The 22,612-nt window shown below is 46.2% G+C and overlaps 17 non-coding genes and 1 pseudogene across 17 annotated transcripts; 6 read left to right on the forward strand and 12 right to left on the reverse strand.

The window, feature by feature from the left end:
• Positions 1–95: 95 nt before the first annotated feature.
• On the forward strand, positions 96–258 carry LOC135049491 (U1 spliceosomal RNA). Its single transcript, XR_010241239.1, has one exon. It is a non-coding gene; the product is annotated as a U1 spliceosomal RNA (small nuclear RNA).
• A 674-nt stretch (positions 259–932) lies between these two features.
• On the forward strand, positions 933–1,096 carry LOC135049306 (U1 spliceosomal RNA). The gene has a single exon (XR_010241068.1). It is a non-coding gene; the product is annotated as a U1 spliceosomal RNA (small nuclear RNA).
• A 10,167-nt stretch (positions 1,097–11,263) lies between these two features.
• On the forward strand, positions 11,264–11,427 carry LOC135049346 (U1 spliceosomal RNA). The gene has a single exon (XR_010241106.1). It is a non-coding gene; the product is annotated as a U1 spliceosomal RNA (small nuclear RNA).
• A 152-nt stretch (positions 11,428–11,579) lies between these two features.
• LOC135049478 (U1 spliceosomal RNA) lies at positions 11,580–11,742 on the forward strand. The gene has a single exon (XR_010241231.1). It is a non-coding gene; the product is annotated as a U1 spliceosomal RNA (small nuclear RNA).
• A 674-nt stretch (positions 11,743–12,416) lies between these two features.
• On the forward strand, positions 12,417–12,580 carry LOC135049314 (U1 spliceosomal RNA). Its single transcript, XR_010241075.1, has one exon. It is a non-coding gene; the product is annotated as a U1 spliceosomal RNA (small nuclear RNA).
• Positions 12,581–12,732: 152 nt separating this feature from the next.
• LOC135049492 (U1 spliceosomal RNA) lies at positions 12,733–12,895 on the forward strand. Its single transcript, XR_010241240.1, has one exon. It is a non-coding gene; the product is annotated as a U1 spliceosomal RNA (small nuclear RNA).
• An 828-nt stretch (positions 12,896–13,723) lies between these two features.
• Positions 13,724–13,886, reverse strand: LOC135049422 (U1 spliceosomal RNA). Its single transcript, XR_010241177.1, has one exon. It is a non-coding gene; the product is annotated as a U1 spliceosomal RNA (small nuclear RNA).
• A 152-nt stretch (positions 13,887–14,038) lies between these two features.
• On the reverse strand, positions 14,039–14,202 carry LOC135049326 (U1 spliceosomal RNA). Its single transcript, XR_010241087.1, has one exon. It is a non-coding gene; the product is annotated as a U1 spliceosomal RNA (small nuclear RNA).
• A 674-nt stretch (positions 14,203–14,876) lies between these two features.
• Positions 14,877–15,039, reverse strand: LOC135049449 (U1 spliceosomal RNA). The gene has a single exon (XR_010241202.1). It is a non-coding gene; the product is annotated as a U1 spliceosomal RNA (small nuclear RNA).
• Positions 15,040–15,191: 152 nt separating this feature from the next.
• LOC135049232 (U1 spliceosomal RNA) lies at positions 15,192–15,355 on the reverse strand. Its single transcript, XR_010240998.1, has one exon. It is a non-coding gene; the product is annotated as a U1 spliceosomal RNA (small nuclear RNA).
• Positions 15,356–16,040: 685 nt separating this feature from the next.
• Positions 16,041–16,192, reverse strand: LOC135049634 (U1 spliceosomal RNA; annotated as a pseudogene).
• Positions 16,193–16,344: 152 nt separating this feature from the next.
• LOC135049366 (U1 spliceosomal RNA) lies at positions 16,345–16,508 on the reverse strand. The gene has a single exon (XR_010241126.1). It is a non-coding gene; the product is annotated as a U1 spliceosomal RNA (small nuclear RNA).
• Positions 16,509–17,182: 674 nt separating this feature from the next.
• LOC135049423 (U1 spliceosomal RNA) lies at positions 17,183–17,345 on the reverse strand. Its single transcript, XR_010241178.1, has one exon. It is a non-coding gene; the product is annotated as a U1 spliceosomal RNA (small nuclear RNA).
• A 152-nt stretch (positions 17,346–17,497) lies between these two features.
• Positions 17,498–17,661, reverse strand: LOC135049464 (U1 spliceosomal RNA). The gene has a single exon (XR_010241217.1). It is a non-coding gene; the product is annotated as a U1 spliceosomal RNA (small nuclear RNA).
• A 674-nt stretch (positions 17,662–18,335) lies between these two features.
• On the reverse strand, positions 18,336–18,498 carry LOC135049508 (U1 spliceosomal RNA). Its single transcript, XR_010241255.1, has one exon. It is a non-coding gene; the product is annotated as a U1 spliceosomal RNA (small nuclear RNA).
• A 144-nt stretch (positions 18,499–18,642) lies between these two features.
• Positions 18,643–18,806, reverse strand: LOC135049177 (U1 spliceosomal RNA). The gene has a single exon (XR_010240944.1). It is a non-coding gene; the product is annotated as a U1 spliceosomal RNA (small nuclear RNA).
• A 674-nt stretch (positions 18,807–19,480) lies between these two features.
• On the reverse strand, positions 19,481–19,643 carry LOC135049386 (U1 spliceosomal RNA). Its single transcript, XR_010241143.1, has one exon. It is a non-coding gene; the product is annotated as a U1 spliceosomal RNA (small nuclear RNA).
• Positions 19,644–19,795: 152 nt separating this feature from the next.
• LOC135049475 (U1 spliceosomal RNA) lies at positions 19,796–19,959 on the reverse strand. The gene has a single exon (XR_010241228.1). It is a non-coding gene; the product is annotated as a U1 spliceosomal RNA (small nuclear RNA).
• Between the last annotated feature and the right edge of the window lie 2,653 nt (positions 19,960–22,612).

Consider the following 22,612-nt stretch of genomic DNA (forward strand, 5'->3'; position numbering starts at 1 on the left):
TCTTTCGAGAGTTCCCTTGTGCTGCCTCAGTTGGATCTCCTTCACTTTACAGGGGGGTACCCGAGCAGCGACCCTCCCCAGCTCTAGCCCAACTCCTACTTACCTGCCAGGTGAGATACTATGATCATGAAGGTGCTTCTCCCAGGGCAAGGCTCACCCATTGTACTCTGGGTGTGCTGCTCCTGCGATTTCCCCAAATGTGGGAAACTTGACTGCATAATTTGTGTTTCCCCTGGTCGGCTCTCGTATAATTCAGATCTCTTTGTCTCAGGTCTCTCTCCAGCCTAGTTTGCTGTCTGTTTCCACTTCTCTTTTCTTCAGCCACTCCCTTCTATACCCTTGTGCACTATCCTGACTTCTCCTCCCGTCTGCTTACTTTGTGCCTTCCAATGCACAATGCAAACTACAGGTAGTGCTGCAGGGCCCACACCCTTTTACTTGCCTTACAGAGCAGCTCTGGAGCTGTTACAGTGCCCAGCTGCTGCAAGAAATCAGCTTGAATGCTTCAGGGGATGGGGCATGGCCAACATGAGCCCCACACCAAAGGAGGGTGGAGGTGTTTAATGCGAACTAGGGGTCATCCAAGCACCGCAAAAGGCCGCCATGCCCTGCACGCCCCTTTTCTCTTTTCATATGCAGATGAGGGTTGAAGCCAACTTTGACCCACTGCTTGGATGACATCACCGTATGCAAATCCGTCTTCTGCAGAACTTCCCCCAGGAATGCTTGCACTAGTTGTTGCATTTGGTTTGTTGTTTGGGGGTGCTTCAGTATTAGGCAGCCTTCTGCCCTCCCATGTTCATCTGAAAATATGTGTTCTCCCTGCAGTTGTTGTCCCAAGATGAGAGTTCCCTTGTGCTGCCTCAGTTGAATCTCCTTTACTTGACAGAGATGTGCATGAGCAGCGGCCCTCCCCAGCCCTATTCCAAATCATACTTATTTTGCATAGGAGATACCATGGTCATGAAGATTTTTCTCCCAGGGTGAGGTTCATTCATTGCATTTTGGGTATGCTGACCCCTGTGATTTCCCCAAATGTGGGAAACTTGACTGCATTATTTGTGGTAGTGGGAGACTGTGTTTGTGCTTTCCTCTGGTCAGCTCTGGTAAAAGTCAAATTTCTTTGTCTCAGATTTTCCTTTAGCCTTGTTCTTCTTTCGAGAGTTCCCTTGTGCTGCCTCAGTTGGATCTCCTTCACTTTACAGGGGGGTACCCGAGCAGCGACCCTCCCCAGCTCTAGCCCAACTCCTACTTACCTGCCTTCTATGATCATGAAGGTGCTTCTCCCAGGGCAAGGCTCACCCATTGTACTCTGGGTGTGCTGCTCCTGCGATTTCCCCAAATGTGGGAAACTTGACTGCATAATTTGTGTTTCCCCTGGTCGGCTCTCGTATAATTCAGATCTCTTTGTCTCAGGTCTCTCTCCAGCCTAGTTTGCTGTCTGTTTCCACTTCTCTTTTCTTCAGCCGCTCCCTTCTATACCCTTGTGCACTATCCTGACTTCTCCTCCCGTCTGCTTACTTTGTGCCTTCCAATGCACAATGCAAACTACAGGTAGTGCTGCAGGGCCCACACCCTTTTACTTGCCTTACAGAGCAGCTCTGGAGCTGTTACAGTGCCCAGCTGCTGCAAGAAATCAGCTTGAATGCTTCAGGGGATGGGGCATGGCCAACATGAGCCCCACACCAAAGGAAGGTGGAGGTGTTTAATGCGAACTAGGGGTCATCCAAGTGTCAAAGTCAAAAATATTACATAGAGAGACCATATAAACTGCACACATATAAGTCGCTATACTTGCAAATATGCGCAGCGAGCACAGCAATATATGGAAACACACGCATTTGCTCGGACATGGCACAGAGATGGATTCGGCACTTGTTTCATACAGTACATGGTTATAATAATGAACAGCACCAGACATCATGGAGATTTAGAATTGGCTAATGAATTAATGTCATGGATGTGTATCATTCGAACCGAACCAGATAAACACATCATGTTTGGTATTGAAGCAAGCAGAATGAGGTGTGGGTTAGTTTGAGGCCTGTTGTGTTGTTGTGGGACATTGCAGCGGATAGATATGATTATATGTATAAAAGCTAAGATCATATTGTTAGAACAATGGATGCTCAAGACAACCTTTTACTAAGTTTTCAGGGCTGAACCTGATTAGCATATACAAAGGAGAAAGAAAGACCCCACCCCCAGGTACTGGTCAAACAGGAAGGTAGTGGTCAGGTGTGGCCTCAGAGAACAGATGTAATGTAGCTACACTCACAGACACACACACAGCTACCTGGCACCAAGCAGCATGGCGGCTGAATCCCCAGGACATCTTCCAAACTAAAGGCTAAGTATTGAACTTCACATGGCTAGATAAGGAAACAGACAGATTGCTTTCTGGTTTTAAATAGGTTATTGTAACTTGGTTGTGTGATTGTTGGGTGTTTGTGGATACTCTGTGAAGTCCGTGATGAATTGGAACAGTATACAATCTGTAGCATAGTATTTGTGGTATTTGTTTGCCTATGGAGATTTAAAATAGATTGTGCTGGTTAGTTATAATATATATCCTGTTAATCATAAATACCACCATGCAGTTACGTTTGTGTTAATTACATTGTGATCTGGTCTTGTGATGAATATGCTCTGGTTATTGAGATACTGAAGTTGTTTGGGATGTGAAATTATGAGATGGTTCTAGGAAGTTGGATTACATTGTGAAAGGTGATTTAGATGGTTTGGAATTGTAAAATCAGAACATATGCATTGTTTTGAGGCTTGGACATTTTGGAATAAAGTGCCATGTGTTTGGACCTGCAAATCTAAAATGGCTGCTGCTGGATGTCTTCCCCTCCCCCTTTCAGCCATGTGGTGTGGTCTTTGGAATCAAGTGGAGGTTTCTCAAAATGGAGTCTAGCTTCCATCCCATGCTGTATTCAGCATTGACTAACTGCGCAGCGATTGTCTCTCACATGTGTAGTTTTATCTGCAACCATGTTGTCTCTTATTTAATGTTATCATGAGCCATTTCTCTCTATCTCTCTCTTCTTCTCTTCCCCTTCCATTTTCCCATAAATAGTAATTGTATTGTATTGTATTTCTAGTGTAGCTATTTTGGTTAGGAAGTCTTTGTTATATTGTAGTGTATCATTTGTACTGTTATCCCCTTTTTACCAGTATATTAGATATAATACAGTTAATAGGCTTTGGACCCTAAACCAGTATCTGTGTATTTTCTATAGTGTTAAGTGTTCACTTGAGCGTCGGTGACGCTCAAGCAGCTTTGTAGTTAGTCAGGTTACACAAGGTTGCACTTACACCCTGTATCCACATTAAGGTATTCTGTGTATTTCATTGTTAAAAGGTTTAGACATAAAGGTATAGCGTTGTGAGCGTCTACGCTGCTGGTGATCTCCTCGTGGTCTCGAGCGTCTGCTACGCCATAGCGAATCATTACGTTAGTCAACAGCCAATAACGTGTCCTGTGATCTCTGGGCCGTGAGCGAACGTGACGCTTGAGCGTCTCGCCTACGGCTGAGCGATCGTTACGCAACTAGTGTACCCTTACGGTACTTCTTAAGTAAACAGCGTACAGTGTTCTTAGACCTCATAAAGGGTTGTTTATACGACAAAAGTATTTAGTATTGTCAATTGGGGGCCGTCCAGTCCTTCACATATCTGCACTAGGTAGATCAGCAGACATTATCCATCAGCAAAGGGCGGGATCATATTCCTTGCAGTGCTGATTGGATAAGCGTCTGTTTCGCTTAGTAAAGGGTGCTGAGGGAATCCGGGACCGGAGGTAAGAACAGTACGCTATTGTCTTTGAAAATCTGGTTTTTATTTCAATTTGGTGCCAACTACACACTCAGGCCTAGAATAACTTTAGGAGTTTTGAATGATGACTTTCTTTGTGACAAGAGGCCGCATGGTCTGTCCACCATTTTGTGTGACCCTCATGGAGGTGGAAGGGGGAGGAGCAGCGGCCATTTTGGGAAGGTCAAATTTTTTTTTTTTTCCTGAGCGGCTGGTTTTCAGTTGACTCAGGAAACAATCAGCCATCCACTGTCAAAAAGAAATCATCATTTAATGAGTTTTTTTTTAATGCATTTATTTAATCTATATCATAGTCAATCATAGGTAATAGTGATTGGTACTTATATGTAATATCTATATGCGTGTGCTTACATCAATGTGTGTTATTAGATTAAATTTAGAATTGCATTTTCATCTGTGTAAGTTTCACATCTCACCTTCCTGTTTGCCATTTGCATTGATAACGTGCTGAGAAAAAACAAGCACACAGCATAGAAGATACTGTGTGGTGTTTGGTAAGCGTTTATATAGTGAAATATCGCTTATAGTAAGGCGATACAGAAGCCACAAGACAATAGCACACATTTGTTCAGTTTCCAAAATTTAGTTTAAATACCTTACTTTACTGTAACGCCTCTGGGGAGAGCTATCAGACTACGGGAAATGATTTTTCTGATCAGAAAACTATAAGAATGATAGTGGGTTGAAAACGGTATGAGTGTATTGAATCCCGCTTTGTGGACTTTGTGATCTATGTGATAAAACGGTATTGAATTCCGCTTTGTGGACTTTGTGATCTGTGTGATCTATGTGGAACGTGATGAGCACGATCTGAGTGAAAACGTGCAACAGAGTGTGATAAAGTTTTCGTTGTATTACGCTCTGGCTGTTTTGGAGCACAGTAGGGAGACTCCAATGATCCTACCATTTATGGGCAACAAGTGTCTATAAGTGGTACGATTGGACCGCACGGTTGTATGTGTGACCAATAACGCAACGTGATATGAGGTCGTATATCCATGCGTAAATCTTGCCCTCATACGTGTTGTAGGGAGCACATGCAAGCGTGATTTGTGTAAAGAAAAAGGAAGGGAATTTTCTCAGGAAAATCTCTAGAGATAGGGCCTGCAACGGCTACACGTGTCTGCTAGAAGGCGGAACGGGGATACCCGGAGCAGAAGAAGTTCAGTGGAAGAGCTTTAAGGATTTCCAACGAAGTTCTGTGTTTGGTGCATTTTAGGAAGTTTTTCTGTGTTTAAAAAGGTCCACAATGGCAGCCAAGTGCACAACACAGAGACGGTCGGAGGTCAGGATTCAGACTCCAGAGGCTTGCAGACCCCGAGGGTCTGCTCGGTTAGTAATGTGGGGGAAATATGGTCCCCACACTGAGACCTTTTGTGATGAATGGACACGAATGACTGCGGGGGATAAGGCACCATTTCCCGGGATAGGTAGTTTTGACTTAGAGGTGTTGCATAATTTAAGGCAAAGGATCAGTCTCATAAAATCCTGGAAACAACGAGTTAAACATGATGATTGTTTGCAGTTATGGCAACAGGAAAGTGAAATGCAAAGAAATGTAACTTACATATCTAACTTTCATCTTGAGAGGAGAGACATGGCATTGAAGAGGATTATGGTTGCAGAGAAATGGCACAATGTTGTACGATAAAAATGCACTTAGTAACTGTATTAAGAATGAAAGTGTTAAATGTAATAATGTTTATGAAAATTAAAGTGTAAAAATTACAAATGTTAACCTGTGCAAGTCGCACCCCATGTTAAACTTCCCTCAGGATTACCAACAAGAAAGTGAGCCCAGAACGATGTCGGCACCTCTTAAAGAAGCCATCCTACAAGACATCCAGGTGGACGCGACCAAATTGGTAAAGGCAATAATCAAACCCCCTAACGGAGGGTCAGGTGAGGTCGTGTCCACAGGTACGTACAATGTTTTATATCACGCACAAACAAATGTACCCCATATTGTAAGACCAAAACAAGGTGATGTGATTGAGTTTAGTCCTGTCAGGGTGATCACAGTCCCCAATGGGAAGACTGATGATCAGGGAACCATTCCCGTCAAGGACAGTGCAATGCGCCATCCCTGGTCCCGGACAGAATTGAGATCAATCATGTCTGATTACCCAGATCCTAGGAAAGATCTAACTGTATGATCAAAGATTCACAGAAGGCATACCAACTCCCTAGACAACGACATAATCATGGTATCCAAGGAATCAGGTAGGTACAGGGAAAGCGGTTGATGGTGATGAGCATCCAAGCGTTTGAGGAGGCATCAAATCAACCAAAACCCCAGGCCATTGGCACATGGAGGAACTTAAGGATTTGTGATCTGTGCAAAAGAGAAGGGCATTATGCCAGTAACTGCAACAGCCCACATAAAATCAGACCCCCTAGACATGAAAATGAGCAAAAGTTATGACACACCAAATTACAAGCAGGGATCACATAGGAAGAATTTTGAGCCACACCCATGATAGGTAGTCAAGAAAGGTGATCATACGACTGATGGTAAGCCTGAGGTAACGGTTAATAAATTGGGAGGTCATTCACTGAAGACACAGGAATGACCAGGTGAAACGTTGTAAATGTATCTGTGAAATGTTTTTTTTTTTCTCTCTCTCTATCCCCATCTCTGACGAGTATTGGTAAGAATTCACACATTGCATATCCACTTGGTCCTTGCAGAAGTCTACCAAACCCCAGCATGACCTCCGCCACAATGTATTTCTGGCCAGATACAGACAGTGGAGTAATGCAGGTGCTGGTGGGGAGGGACTGCTCAAGGAGACCATTAGACACGTAGATATGACAGCCTGATAATCTGACAATGTTTTTCTAATGCTAACAATGTTTTCTTAATGTTGACAATGTTTTAAAAATGCTTTGTTTCTCTTTTCCTATTGATGGTTAATGTCGAGTTATGTAATATATATATGCATATGAATTGTTCTCTATCTCTTGTTTTTTTTTTTTTTTTTTTCCTCTCTCTTCTCACTCATGTTTTCATGGTTTAAAGATGGTATGTCACCCCTCAGTTGGACCAATGGTAATGCCAGATTTTTTCTCCTTACAGAAAGATCGCCGGTTAGGAAGGAATATTGCATCACCAGAATGTTCGTTTGGAAGACTGAGAGATAGCACCTTTGAGAGGACAGCAGAACAAGAAGAACAACAAGACGAGAGAACTTATTATCGTAACAAGTTCTCTCCCCCTCAAACTGATTTCTTATACCCCCTTTACAAATTTCTTCTTTTCTCCTCCTGTAAGATGGACTTGCCCCAAGAGACTGTGATATGGATTTTCCTGTTGACCATGATGTTGACCAGAGCAGTCTGTTTCGGTGAGAGTACCAGTGAGGTCGAGAAAGGATCCAGAAAGGTCCTGATGACTGAGACGGAGGTGTAAATTTCCAATAGCAACCCAATCACCAAGCAAAGGCGAGTACCGGGCACGATCTAACAACCATGTTATTTGTAAACAATTGTGAAGGATTGTTAGTTCAAAAAGAAAACTGTATCTGTAGGCTCTGTGACAATGGTTGAGGATGGATGCATAAAGAAATGCCAATCCAGTTTTAATATCCATATGGACCGGCATCCATTGAGTGACTATCACTCCTTAGTGGGTAGTGTGTTAAATAAAACAGATTGTTGGGTATGCTCTCAAGTACCTCAGGGTCATAGTAAATCAGGGCTAGTACCATTTCCTTTAACGGTAGGGGAGGTACTTGAGCTAAAGGGTGGGAGACCGGTGGACAGGAGGTTTAATATCTCCAGCCCTCCTAGTTTGAAGCTCCACCAATACCATGTGGATAGGTCCCTATTATGTTTTAACATCTCCAATCCCCGAAAGCCGGGAAATTGGGAAGTGTCATGGAGCAACCAAACCATGACCTTTTCGCATAGAGCAGATAGAATGCCTACAGATACAGAGCTTGTACGCCACATAGCCAGTAGAGGAAAATCTTTCCGGTATAGGTATACCTTAGGAAATAGGATTACGAGAGTTGGAGAAGTATCACCAGGATACTGTGCACATATCGTACAAACTGATACGTGTACTAAACAGATGGGAGAGTTAGGGTTAGGAGAGTTCACATGGAAAATGTGTAACATGGTAATGACATATTCCGTCCCATATGTTCTCCCCGATGATGCATATTTCATATGCGGGAGAAAGGCGTATGAGCGGCTTGCCCCAAACTCTGAAGGATTGTGTTGTATTGGAAAAGTACTACCTGAGGTAATGAGTCTAAGGAGTGAGGAAACTGTAATTAACCTGGATTTGGTATATGACCCAATGATAGAAACCATGATGTGATGAAAATGCGATTATACGGTCCGTTTCTTTCACCTGTTTTTCTGCTTTTCTCCAAGATACAAAGACCCCTTGGACGAGGAAGTTAACGAGACGCTATACAGACAACAGACAAGAACCAAAGATGAAGTTTTGACGACCTATGATATGGACACTTGATGAACTTTGCCATGGATCCCCAGTTTCCCTAGTATTTTAAACTCACGCTAGCCCAACATTTTTTGTAAATCTGATGGCACTGACAAAGCTATTTGCTCATGCCCAAAGAGCAATACAGCGCAAAGAAGACGACTCTCAACAGATACCGAACAAAACTTCAACAACAGATGTACATTTCCCTGACATAGAATATCATTGCATTTTCCATAAGTGTTCTTTATCTTCATCTCTACAACCCTCAGGTAATGACACACATAGTCGATAGGGAATACAGGCACAGATATCAGCAACCACATACCTCCCCCATTCATGTATCATCAACTAAAATGTGCTCCCCCATTTTGTTACAACCACAGCCGAAATGAGCTCGGTAAAGTTTGACAGCCCATCCACAGACCCTTAGTACGGGATAAGAAGGAATTCAAATGTATACTTCGCAATACCTCGAAGCTTGATGTACAACACGTACGGCACGATGATACATGACCCCCCAAACATGGATTCATACACACATGCTTCTGCTATCTCACTAGGTCATACCCTCTTCACACCTTCTCCTCTCTCCTCCCTTACCCAACCATGGAAATGTATTAACCCCTGACATATATTTTTCTCTTTTTGAAATGTTTTAGGAAGTGGCAGTTATTGGTGACTGCCAAAGGGTGGACTGTCAAAGTCAAAAATATTACATAGAGAGACCATATAAACTGCACACATATAAGTCGCTATACTTGCAAATATGCGCAGCGAGCACAGCAATATATGGAAACACACGCATTTGCTCGGACATGGCACAGAGATGGATTCGGCACTTGTTTCATACAGTACATGGTTATAATAATGAACAGCACCAGACATCATGGAGATTTAGAATTGGCTAATGAATTAATGTCATGGATGTGTATCATTCGAACCGAACCAGATAAACACATCATGTTTGGTATTGAAGCAAGCAGAATGAGGTGTGGGTTAGTTTGAGGCCTGTTGTGTTGTTGTGGGACATTGCAGCGGATAGATATGATTATATGTATAAAAGCTAAGATCATATTGTTAGAACAATGGATGCTCAAGACAACCTTTTACTAAGTTTTCAGGGCTGAACCTGATTAGCATATACAAAGGAGAAAGAAAGACCCCTCCCCCAGGTACTGGTCAAACAGGAAGGTAGTGGTCAGGTGTGGCCTCAGAGAACAGATGTAATGTAGCTACACTCACAGACACACACACAGCTACCTGGCACCAAGCAGCATGGCGGCTGAATCCCCAGGACATCTTCCAAACTAAAGGCTAAGTATTGAACTTCACATGGCTAGATAAGGAAACAGACAGATTGCTTTCTGGTTTTAAATAGGATATTGTAACTTGGTTGTGTGATTGTTGGGTGTTTGTGGATACTCTGTGAAGTCCGTGATGAATTGGAACAGTATACAATCTGTAGCATAGTATTTGTGGTATTTGTTTGCCTATGGAGATTTAAAATAGATTGTGCTGGTTAGTTATAATATATATCCTGTTAATCATAAATACCACCATGCAGTTACGTTTGTGTTAATTACATTGTGATCTGGTCTTGTGATGAATATGCTCTGGTTATTGAGATACTGAAGTTGTTTGGGATGTGAAATTATGAGATGGTTCTAGGAAGTTGGATTACATTGTGAAAGGTGATTTAGATGGTTTGGAATTGTAAAATCAGAACATATGCATTGTTTTGAGGCTTGGACATTTTGGAATAAAGTGCCATGTGTTTGGACCTGCAAATCTAAAATGGCTGCTGCTGGATGTCTTCCCCTCCCCCTTTCAGCCATGTGGTGTTGTCTTTGGAATCAAGTGGAGGTTTCTCAAAATGGAGTCTAGCTTCCATCCCATGCTGTATTCAGCATTGACTAACTGCGCAGCGATTGTCTCTCACATGTGTAGTTTTATCTGCAACCATGTTGTCTCTTATTTAATGTTATCATGAGCCATTTCTCTCTATCTCTCTCTTCTTCTCTTCCCCTTCCATTTTCCCATAAATAGTAATTGTATTGTATTGTATTTCTAGTGTAGCTATTTTGGTTAGGAAGTCTTTGTTATATTGTAGTGTATCATTTGTACTGTTATCCCCTTTTTACCAGTATATTAGATATAATACAGTTAATAGGCTTTGGACCCTAAACCAGTATCTGTGTATTTTCTATAGTGTTAAGTGTTCACTTGAGCGTCGGTGACGCTCAAGCAGCTTTGTAGTTAGTCAGGTTACACAAGGTTGCACTTACACCCTGTATCCACATTAAGGTATTCTGTGTATTTCATTGTTAAAAGGTTTAGACATAAAGGTATAGCGTTGTGAGCGTCTGCGCTGCTGGTGATCTCCTCGTGGTCTCGAGCGTCTGCTACGCCATAGCGAATCATTACGTTAGTCAACAGCCAATAACGTGTCCTGTGATCTCTGGGCCGTGAGCGAACGTGACGCTTGAGCGTCTCGCCTACGGCTGAGCGATCGTTACGCAACTAGTGTACCCTTACGGTACTTCTTAAGTAAACAGCGTACAGTGTTCTTAGACCTCATAAAGGGTTGTTTATACGACAAAAGTATTTAGTATTGTCACAAGCACCGCAAAAAGCCGCCATGCCCTGCACGCCCCTTTTCTCTTTTCATATGCAGATGAGGGTTGAAGCCAACTTTGACCCACTGCTTGGATGACATCACCGTATGCAAATCCGTCTTCTGCAGAACTTCCCCCAGGAATGCTTGCACTAGTTGTTGCATTTGGTTTGTTGTTTGGGGGTGCTTCAGTATTAGGCAGCCTTCTGCCCTCCCATGTTCATCTGAAAATATGTGTTCTCCCTGCAGTTGTTGTCCCCAGATGAGAGTTCCCTTGTGCTGCCTCAGTTGAATCTCCTTAACTTGACAGAGATGTGCCTGAGCAGCGGCCCACCCCAGCTCTATCCCAAATCATACTTATTTTGCATAGGACATACCATGGTCATGAAGATTATTCTCCCAGGGTGAGGTTCATTCATTGCATTCTGGGTATGCTGACCCCTGTGATTTCCCCAAATGTGGGAAACTCGACTGCTTTATTTGTGGTAGTGGGGGACTGTGTTTGTGTTTTCCTCTGGTCAGCTCTGGTAAAAGTCAGATTTCTTTGTTTCAGATCTTCCTCTAGCCTTGTTCTTCTTTTGAGAGTTCCCTTGTGCTGCCTCAGTTGGATCTCCTTCACTTGACAGGGGGGTGCCCGAGCAGAGACCCTCCCCAGCTCTAGCCCAACTCCTACTTACCTGCCAGGTGAGATACTATGATCATGATGGTGCTTCTCCCAGGGCAAGGCTCACCCATTGCACTCTGGGTGTGCTGCCCCTGCGATTTCCCCAAATGTGGGAAACTTGACTGCATAATTTGTGTTTCCCCTGGTCGGCTCTCGTATAATTCAGATCTCTTTGTCTCAGGTCTCTCTCCAGCCTAGTTTGCTGTCTGTTTCCACTTCTCTTTTCTTCAGCCGCTCCCTTCTATAACCTTGTGCACTATCCTGACTTCTCCTCCCGTCTGCTTACTTTGTGCCTTCCAATGCACAATGCAAACTACAGGTAGTGCTGCAGGGCCCACACCCTTTTACTTGCCTTACAGAGCAGCTCTGGAGCTGTTACAGTGCCCAGCTGCTGCAAGAAATCTGCTTGAATGCTTCAGGGGATGGGGCATGGCCAACATGAGCCCCACACCAAAAGAGGGTGGAGGTGTTTAATGCGAACTAGGGGTCATCCAAGCACCGCAAAAGGCCGCCATGCCCTGCACGCCCCTTTTCTCTTTTCATATGCAGACGAGGGTTGAAGCCAACTTTGACCCACTGCTTGGATGACATCACCATATGCAAATCCATCTGCGGCAGGCCTTCCCCCAGGAATGCTTGCACTAGTTGTTGCATTTGGTTTGTTGTTTGGGGGTGCTTCAGTATTAGGCAGCCTTCTGCCCTCCCATGTTCATCTGAAAATATATGTTCTCCCTGCAGTTGTTGTCCCCAGATGAGAGTTCCCTTGTGTTGCCTCAGTTAAATCTCCTTTACTTGACAGAGATGTGCATGAGCAGCGGCCCTCCCCAGCCCTATTCCAAATCATACTTATTTTGCATAGGAGATACCATGGTCATGAAGATTTTTCTCCCAGGGTGAGGTTTATTCATTGCATTTTGGGTATACTGACCCCTGTGATTTCCCCAAATGTGGGAAACTTGACTGCATTATTTGTGGTAGTGGGAGGCTGTGTTTGTGATTTCTTCTGGTCAGCTCTGGTAAAAGTCAGATTTCTTTGTTTCAGATCTTCCTCTAGCCTTGTTCTTCTTTCGAGAGTTCCCTTGTGCTGCCTCAGTTGGATCTCCTTCACTTTACAGGGGGGTACCCGAGCAGCGACCCTCCCCAGCTCTAGCCCAACTCCTACTTACCTGCCAGGTGAGATACTATGATCATGAAGGTGCTTCTCCCAGGGCAAGGCTCACCCATTGTACTCTGGGTGTGCTGCTCCTGCGATTTCCCCAAATGTGGGAAACTTGACTGCATAATTTGTGTTTCCCCTGGTCGGCTCTCGTATAATTCAGATCTCTTTGTCTCAGGTCTCTCTCCAGCCTAGTTTGCTGTCTGTTTCCACTTCTCTTTTCTTCAGCCGCTCCCTTCTATACCCTTGTGCACTATCCTGACTTCTCCTCCCGTCTGCTTACTTTGTGCCTTCCAATGCACAATGCAAACTACAGGTAGTGCTGCAGGGCCCACACCCTTTTACTTGCCTTACAGAGCAGCTCTGGAGCTGTTACAGTGGCCAGCTGCTGCAAGAAATCAGCTTGAATGCTTCAGGGGCTGGGGCATAGCCAACATGAGCCCCACACCGAAGGAGGGTGGAGGTGTTTAATGCAAACTAGGGGTCAGTCAAGCGCCGCAAAAGGCCACCATGCCCTGCACGCCCCTTTTCTGTTTTTATATGCAGACGAGGGTTGAAGCCACCTTTGACCCACTGCTTGGATGACATCACCATATGCAAATCCATCTGCGGCAGGCCTTCCCCCAGGAATGCTTGCACTAGTTGTTGCATTTGGTTTGTTGTTTGGGGGTGCTTCAGTATTAGGCAGCCTTCTGCTCCACCCTCCTTTGGTGTGGGGCTCATGTTGGCCATGTCCCATCCCCTGAAGCATTCAAGCAGATTTCTTGCAGCAGCTGGGCACTGTAACAGCTCCAGAGACGCTCTGTAAGGCAAGTAAAAGGGTGTGGGCCCTGCAGCACTACCTGTAGTTTGCATTGTGCATTGGAAGGCACAAAGTAAGCAGACGGGAGGAGAAGTCAGGATAGTGCACAAGGGTATAGAAGGGAGCGGCTGAAGAAAAGAGAAGTGGAAACAGACAGCAAACTAGGCTGGAGAGAGATCTGAGACAAAGAGATCTGAATTATACGAGAGCCGACCAGGGGAAACACAAATTATGCAGTCAAGTTTCCCACATTTGGGGAAATCGCAGGGGCAGCACACCCAGAGTGCAATGGGTGAGCCTTGCCCTGGGAGAAGCACCTTCATGATCATAGTATCTCACCTGGCAGGTAAGTAGGAGTTGGGCTAGAGCTAGGGAGGGTCGCTGCTCGGGCACCCCCCTGTTAAGTGAAGGAGATCCAACTGAGGCAGCACAAGGGAACTCTCGAAAGAAGAACAAGGCTAAAGGAAAATCTGAAACAAAGAAATCTGACTTTTACCAGAGCTGACCAGAAGAAATCACAAACACAGCCTCCCACTACCACAAATAATGCAGTCGAGTTTCCCACATTTGGGGAAATCACAGGGGTCAGCATACCCAAAATGCAATGAATGAACCTCACCCTGGGAGAAAAATCTTCATGACCATGGTATCTCCTATGCAAAATAAGTATGATTTGGAAGAGGGCTGGGGAGGGCCGCTGCTCATGCACATCTCTGTCAAGTAAAGGAGATTCAACTGAGGCAGCACAAGGGAACTCTCATCTTGGGACAACAACTGCAGGGAGAACATATATTTTCAGATGAACATGGGAGGGCAGAAGGCTGCCTAATACTGAAGCACCCCCAAACAACAAACCAAATGCAACAACTAGTGCAAGCATTCCTGGGGGAAGGCCTGCCGCAGATGGATTTGCATATGGTGATGTCATCCAAGCAGTTGGTCAAAGTTGGCTTCAACCCTCGTCTGCATATGAAAAGAGAAAAGGGGCGTGCAGGGCATGGTGGCCTTTTGCGGCGCTTGGCTGACCCCTAGTTTGCATTAAACACCTCCACCCTCCTTTGGTGTGGGGCTCATGTTGGCTATGCCCCAGCCCCTGAAGCATTCAAGCTGAATTCTTGCAGCAGCTGGGCACTGTAACAGCTCCAGAGCTGCTCTGTAAGGCAAGTAAAAGGGTGTGGGCCCTGCAGCACTACCTGTAGTTCGCATTGTGCGTTGGAAGGCACAAAGTAAGCAGACAGGAGGAGAAGTCAGGATAGTGCGCAAGGGCATAGAAGGGAGCGGCTCAAGAAAAGAGAAGTGGAAACAGACAGCAAACTAGGCTGGAGAGAGACCTGAGACAAAGAGATCTGAATTATACGAGAGCCGACCAGGGGAAACACAAATTATGCAGTCAAGTTTCCCACATTTGGGGAAATCGCAGGAGCAGCACACCCAGAGTGCAATGGGTGAGCCTTGCCCTGGGAGAAGCACCTTCATGATCATAGTATCTCACCTGGCAGGTAAGTAGGAGTTGGGCTAGAGCTGGGGAGGGTCGCTGCTCGGGTACCCCCCTGTAAAGTGAAGGAGATCCAACTGAGGCAGCACAAGGGAACTCTCGAAAGAAGAACAAGGCTAGAGGAAAATCTGAGACAAAGAAATCTGACTTTTACCAGAGCTGACCAGAGGAAAGCACAAACACAGTCCCCCACTACCACAAATAATGCAGTCAAGTTTCCCACATTTGGGGAAATCACAGAGGTCAGCATACCCAAAATGCAATGAATGAACCTCACCCTGGGAGAACAATCTTCATGACCATGGTATCTCCTATGCAAAATAAGTATGATTTGGAATAGGGCTGGGAAGGGCCGCTGCTCATGCACATCTCTGTCAAGTAAAGGAGATTCAACTGAGGCAGCACAAGGGAACTCTCATCTGGGGACAACAACTGCAGGGAGAACACATATTTTCAGATGAACATGGGAGGGCAGAAGGCTGCCTAATACTGAAGCACCCCCAAACAACAAACCAAATGCAACAACTAGTGCAAGCATTCCTGGGGGAAGTTCTGCAGAAGATGGATTTGCATACGGTGATGTCATCCAAGCAGTGGGTCAAAGTTGGCTTCAACCCTCATCTGCATATGAAAAGAGAAAAGGGGCGTGCAGGGCATGGCGGCCTTTTGCGGCGCTTGGATGACCCTTAGTTCGCATTAAACACCCCCACCCTCCTTCGGTGTGGGGCTCATGTTGGCTATGCCCCAGCCCCTGAAGCATTCAAGCTGATTTCTTGCAGCAGCTGGGCACTGTAACAGCTCCAGAGCTGCTCTGTAAGGCAAGTAAAAGGGTGTGGGCCCTGCAGCACTACCTGTAGTTTGCATTGTGCATTGGAAGGCACAAAGTAAGCAGATGGGAGGAGAAGTCAGGATAGTGCACAAGGGTATAGAAGGGAGCGGCTGAAGAAAAGAGAAGTGGAAACAGACAGAAAACTAGGCTGGAGAGAGACCTGAGACAAAGAGATCTGAATTATACGTGAGCCGACCAGGGGAAACACAAATTATGCAGTCAAGATTCCCACATTTGGGGAAATCGCAGGAGCATCACACCCAGAGTACAATGGGTGAGCCTTGCCCTGGGAGAAGCACCTTCATGATCATAGTATCTCACCTGGCAGGTAAGTAGGAGTTGGGCTAGAGCTGGGGAGGGTCGCTGCTCGGGTACCCCCCTGTAAAGTGAAGGAGATCCAACTGAGGCAGCACAAGGGAACTCTCGAAAGAAGAACAAGGCTAAAGGAAAATCTGAGACAAAGAAATCTGACTTTTACCAGAGCTGACCAGAGGAAAGCACAAACACAGTCTCCCACTACCACAAATAATGCAGTCAAGTTTCCGACATTTGGGGAAATCACAGGGGTCAGCATACCCAAAATGCAATGAATGAACCTCACCCTGGGAGAAAAATCTTCATGACCATGGTATCTCCTATGCAAAATAAGTATGATTTGGAATAGGGCTGGGGAGGGCCGCTGCTCATGCACATCTCTGTCAAGTAAAGGAGATTCAACTGAGGCAGCACAAGGGAACTCTCATCTTGGGACAACAACTGCAGGGAGAACATATATTTTCAGATGAACATGGGAGGGCAGAAGGCTGCCTAATACTGAAGCACCCCCAAACAACAAACCAAATGCAACAACTAGTGCAAGCATTCCTGGGGGAAGGCCTGCCGCAGATGGATTTGCATATGGTGATGTCATCCAAGCAGTGGGTCAAAGTTGGCTTCAACCCTCGTCTGCATATGAAAAGAGAAAAGGGGCGTGCAGGGCATGGTGGCATTTTGCGGCGCTTGGCTGACCCCTAGTTTGCATTAAACACCTCCACCCTCCTTTGGTGTGGGGCTCATGTTGGCTATGCCCCAGCCCCTGAAGCATTCAAGCTGATTTCTTGCAGCAGCTGGGCACTGTAACAGCTCCAGAGCTGCTCTGTAAGGCAAGTAAAAGGGTGTGGGCCCTGCAGCACTACCTGTAGTTCGCATTGTGCATTGGAAGGCACAAAGTAAGCAGACGGGAGGAGAAGTCAGGATAGTGCACAAGGGTATAGAAGGGAGCGGCTGAAGAAAAGAGAAGTGGAAACAGACAGCAAACTAGGCTGGAGAGAGACCTGAGACAAAGAGATCTGAATTATACGAGAGCCGACCAGGGGAAACACAAATTATGCAGTCAAGTTTCCCACATTTGGGGAAATCGCAGGGGCAGCACACCCAGAGTGCAATGGGTGAGCCTTGCCCTGGGAGAAGCACCTTCATGATCATAGTATCTCACCTGGCAGGTAAGTAGGAGTTGGGCTAGAGCTGGGGAGGGTCGCTGCTCGGGTTCCCCCCTGTGAAGTGAAGGAGATCCAACTGAGGCAGCACCAGGGAACTCTCGAAAGAAGAACAAGGCTAGAGGAAGATCTGAGACAAAGAAATCTGACTTTTACCAGAGCTGACCAGAGGAAAGCACAAACACAGTCCCCCACTACCACAAATAATGCAGTCGAGTTTCCCACATTTGGGAAAATCACAGGGGTCAGCATACCCAGAATGCAATGAATGAACCTCACCCTGGGAGAACAATCTTCATGACCATGGTATCTCCTATGCAAAATAAGTATGATTTGGGATAGGGCTGGTGAGGGCCGCTGCTCAGGCACATCTCTGTCAAGCAAAGGAGATTCAACTGAGGCAGCACAAGGGAACTCTCATCTGGGGACAACAACTGCAGGGAGACCACATCTTTTCAGATGAACATGGGAGGGCGGAAGGCTGCCTAATACTGAAGCACCATCAAATATCAAACCATATGCAACAACTAGTACAAGCACTCCTGGGGGAAGGTCTGCAGCAGACGGATTTGCATATGGTGATGTTATCCAAGCAGTGGGCCAAAGTTGACTGGAACCCTCATCTGCATATGAAAAGAGAAAAGGAGCATGCAGGGCATGGCGGCCTTTTGCAGTGCTTGGATGACCCCTAGTTCGCATTAAACACCCCCACCCTCCTTTGGTGTGGGGCTCATGTTGGCCATGCCCCATCCCCTGAAGCATTCAAGCTGATTTCTTGCAGCAGCTGGGCACTGTAACAGCTCCAGAGCTGCTCTGTAAGGCAAGTAAAAGGGTGTGGGCCCTGAAGCACTACCTGTAGTTTGCATTGTGCATTGGAAGGCACAAAGTAAGCAGACGGGAGGAGAAGTCAGGATAGTGCACAAGGGTATAGAAGGGAGCGGCTGAAGAAAAGAGAAGTGGAAACAGACAGCAAACTAGGCTGGAGAGAGACCTGAGACAAAGAGATCTGAATTATACGAGAGCCGACCAAGGGAAACACAAATTATGCAGTCAAGTGTCCCACATTTGGGGAAATCGCAGGGGCAGCACACCCAGAGTGCAATGGGTGAGCCTTTCCCTGGGAGAAGCACCTTCATGATCATAGTATCTCACCTGGCAGGTAAGTAGGAGTTGGGCTAGAGCTGGGGAGGGTCGCTGCTCGGGTACCCCCCTGTAAAGTGAAGGAGATCCAACTGAGGCAGCACAAGGGAACTCTCGAAAGAAATAGAGGAAAATCTGAGACAAAGAAATCTGACTTTTACCAGAGCTGACCAGAGGAAAGCACAAACACAGTCCCCCACTACCACAAATAATGCAGTCAAGTTTCCCACATTTGGGGAAATCACAGGGGTCAGCATACCCAAAATGCAATGAATGAACCTCACCCTGGGAGAACAATCTTCATGACCATGGTATCTCCTATGCAAAATAAGTATGATTTGGAATAGGGCTGGGGAGGGCCGCTGCTCATGCACATCTCTGTCAAGTAAAGGAGATTCAACTGAGGCAGCACAAGGGAACTCTCATCTGGGGACAACAACTGCAGGGAGAACACATATTTTCAGATGAACATGGGAGGGCAGAAGGCTGCCTAATACTGAAGCACCCCCAAACAACAAACCAAATGCAACAACTAGTGCAAGCATTCCTGGGGGAAGTTCTGCAGAAGACGGATTTGCATACGGTGATGTCATCCAAGCAGTGGGTCAAAGTTGGCTTCAACCCTCATCTGCATATGAAAAGAGAAAATGGGCGTGCAGGGCATGGCGGCCTTTTGCGGTGCTTGGATGACCCCTAGTTCGCATTAAACACCTCCACCCTCCTTTGGTGTGGGGCTCATGTTGGCCATGCCCCATCCCCTGAAGCATTCAAGCTGATTTCTTGCAGCAGCTGGGCACTGTAACAGCTCCAGAGCTGCTCTGTAAGGCAAGTAAAAGGGTGTGGGCCCTGCATCACTTCCTGTAGTTTGCATTGTGCATTGGAAGGCACAAAGTAAGCAGACTGGAGGAGAAGTCAGGATAGTGCACAAGGGTATAGAAGGGAGCAGCTGAAGAAAAGAGAAGTGGAAACAGACAGCAAACTAGGCTGGAGATAGACCTGAGACAAAGAGATCTGAATTATACGAGAGCCGACCAGGGGAAACACAAATTATGCAGTCAAGTTTCCCACTTTTGGGGAAATCGCAGGGGCAGCACACCCAGAGTGCAATGGGTGAGCCTTGCCCTGGGAGAAACACCTTCATGATCATAGTATCTCACCTGGCAGGTAAGTAGGAGTTGGGCTAGAGCTGGGGAGGGTCGCTGCTCGGGTTCCCCCCTGTGAAGTGAAGGAGATCCAACTGAGGCAGCACCAGGGAACTCTCGAAAGAAGAACAAGGCTAGAGGAAGATCTGAGACAAAGAAATCTGACTTTTACCAGAGCTGACCAGAGGAAAGCACAAACACAGTCCCCCACTACCACAAATAATGCAGTCGAGTTTCCCACATTTGGGAAAATCACAGGGGTCAGCATACCCAGAATGCAATGAATGAACCTCACCCTGGGAGAACAATCTTCATGACCATGGTATCTCCTATGCAAAATAAGTATGATTTGGGATAGGGCTGGTGAGGGCCACTGCTCAGGCACATCTCTGTCAAGTAAAGGAGATTCAACTGAGGCAGCACAAGGGAACTCTCATCTGGGGACAACAACTGCAGGGAGACCACATCTTTTCAGATGAACATGGGAGGGCGGAAGGCTGCCTAATACTGAAGCACCATCAAATATCAAACCATATGCAACAACTAGTACAAGCACTCTTGGGGGAAGGTCTGCAGCAGACGGATTTGCATATGGTGATGTTATCCAAGCAGTGGGCCAAAGTTGACTGGAACCCTCATCTGCATATGAAAAGAGAAAAGGGGCATGCAGGGCATGGCGGCCTTTTGCAGTGCTTGGATGACCCCTAGTTCGCATTAAACACCCCCACCCTCCTTTGGTGTGGGGCTCATGTTGGCCATGCCCCATCCCCTGAAGCATTCAAGCTGATTTCTTGCAGCAGCTGGGCACTGTAACAGCTCCAGAGCTGTTCTGTAAGGCAAGTAAAAGAGTGTGGGCCCTGCAGCACCACCTGTTGTTCGCATTGTGCGTTGGAAGGCACAAATTAAGCAGACGGGAGGAGAAGTCAGGATAGTGCGCAAGGGCATTCTTTTCTCTTAGTCAGGGGGCAAGGCTTCAAAATGGGGTCTGCAACGGAGGAGACACAGGGGGCGTGGTCACAGCAGCTTTTCTCTACAGTCTGCACCAGCAGGAGCCTACACCATTTTTTATGATCACGCTGAACTGCAGTGCGACTGCAATTACAGCATGGTCAAGAAGGGAGGCGTCATGCTGGGTGGCCATGCCCTGTCACTGTGCAGGAGCCAGCACCGCTCACACACTAGTCCCCGGGTGCAGCCCCCAACCCCCGGGACTCCCGGAGCAACAAAATGTAGATTCAGGCCACCAGGCCACGCCCCTACCTATGAAACCATGCCTCCTTTTTACCATTGCGCTGTTTATCTGCGCGCACTGCATTACAATCTCCCTCGCCACCTCTCTGGGTCTCACCAGTGATAGTGACACCTCTGCCATGCTTGTAGCAGCTGGTCCTAAGATCTACGCCTCAAGCCCTGAGTGTTTGCCCTTGTGACTTGTTGATCATCATAGCGAAGCAGATGCTTACAGAAAACTGCAGGGGCTTAGACTGAAAATAAAAAAATTGATGGGTATAAGGTAGAGAGGAGCGGGTTCGGTTCTCCGAGAACCGAATTCCCCACGAACTCCACGTGGTTAACACTGGTCCGAGGCAGGCTCGGTTGTTCCCGCCTGACTCGGAAAACCTGAACAAGGGAAAATGTCATCATCCCGCTGTCGGATTCTCGCGAGATTCGGATTCCATATAAAGAGCTGCGCGTTGCTGCCATTTTTACTCGTGCATTGAAGAGAGAGCGGAGAGGACGTGGCTATGTTCTCTCAGTGGAAATCTCAATATCAGTGCTCAGTATCAGTGGTTACTTATTGCTGCTCAGTAATACTAGTAGTGTGTCTCTCCTGCTCAGTGTCAGTTCTCAGTAGTATCCTCATCAGTGCTCAGTATCACTGCTCATTGTCTTGTGCTGCATTGTGGTGCTCAGCATACTACAGTACATTACTAATAGTCCAGTGCTGCATCTTGCTGCTCAGTGTCAGTTCTAGTATCCTCATCAGTGCTCACTATCACTGCTCATTGCATTGTGGTGTTCTGTATACTACAGTAACATAGTAATATAGTATATATAGAGGAGCGGGTTCGGTTCTCCGAGAACCGAATTCCCGACGAACTCCACGTGGTTTACACTGGTCCGAGGCAGGCTCGGTTGTTCCCGCCTGACTCGGAAAACCTGAACAAGGGAAAATGTCATCATCCCGCTGTCGGATTCTCGCGAGATTCGGATTCCATATAAAGAGCTGCGCGTTGCCGCCATTTTTACTCGTGCATTGAAGAGAGAGCGGAGAGGACGTGGCTATGTTCTCTCAGTGGAAATCTCCATATCAGTGCTCAGTATCAGTGGTTACTTATTGCTGCTCAGTAATACTAGTAGTGTGTCTCTCCTGCTCAGTGTCAGTTCTCAGTAGTATCCTCATCAGTGCTCAGTATCACTGCTCATTGTCTTGTGCTGCATTGTGGTGCTCAGCATACTACAGTACATTACTAATAGTCCAGTGCTGCATCTTGCTGCTCAGTGTCAGTTTTAGTATCCTCATCAGTGCTCACTATCACTGCTCATTACATTGTGGTGTTCTGTATACTACAGTAACATAGTAATATAGTAACATATAGTAACATAGTTTTTGAGGTTGAATAGAGGCAAATTGCCCATCGTGTTCAACCTGTTTTAAGTTGTGATGATTCTACATACTTGCTGAATAATGTTTTATGACTAGTTAGCTACTATAACTCATGTTACCCCCGGATTAACCATGTTGATATTTTAAGTATTATAACCTTGGATAGCTTTTTCATTCAGAAATGTATCCATTCCTTTTTTAAATCCAATTACAGAGTCCGCCATTACCACCTTCCCTGGCAGGGAATTCCACATCCTGATTGCCCTAACAGTGAAGATCATAGTATCTCACCTGGCAGGTAAGTAGGAGTTGGGCTAGAGCTGTGGAGGATTGCTGCTCGGGCACCCCCTGTCAAGTGAAGGAGATCCAACTGAGGCAGCACAAGGGAACT

This window comes from Pseudophryne corroboree, unplaced genomic scaffold (assembly GCF_028390025.1).
Source record: "Pseudophryne corroboree isolate aPseCor3 unplaced genomic scaffold, aPseCor3.hap2 scaffold_99, whole genome shotgun sequence".
Lineage (NCBI taxonomy): Eukaryota > Metazoa > Chordata > Amphibia > Anura > Myobatrachidae > Pseudophryne > Pseudophryne corroboree.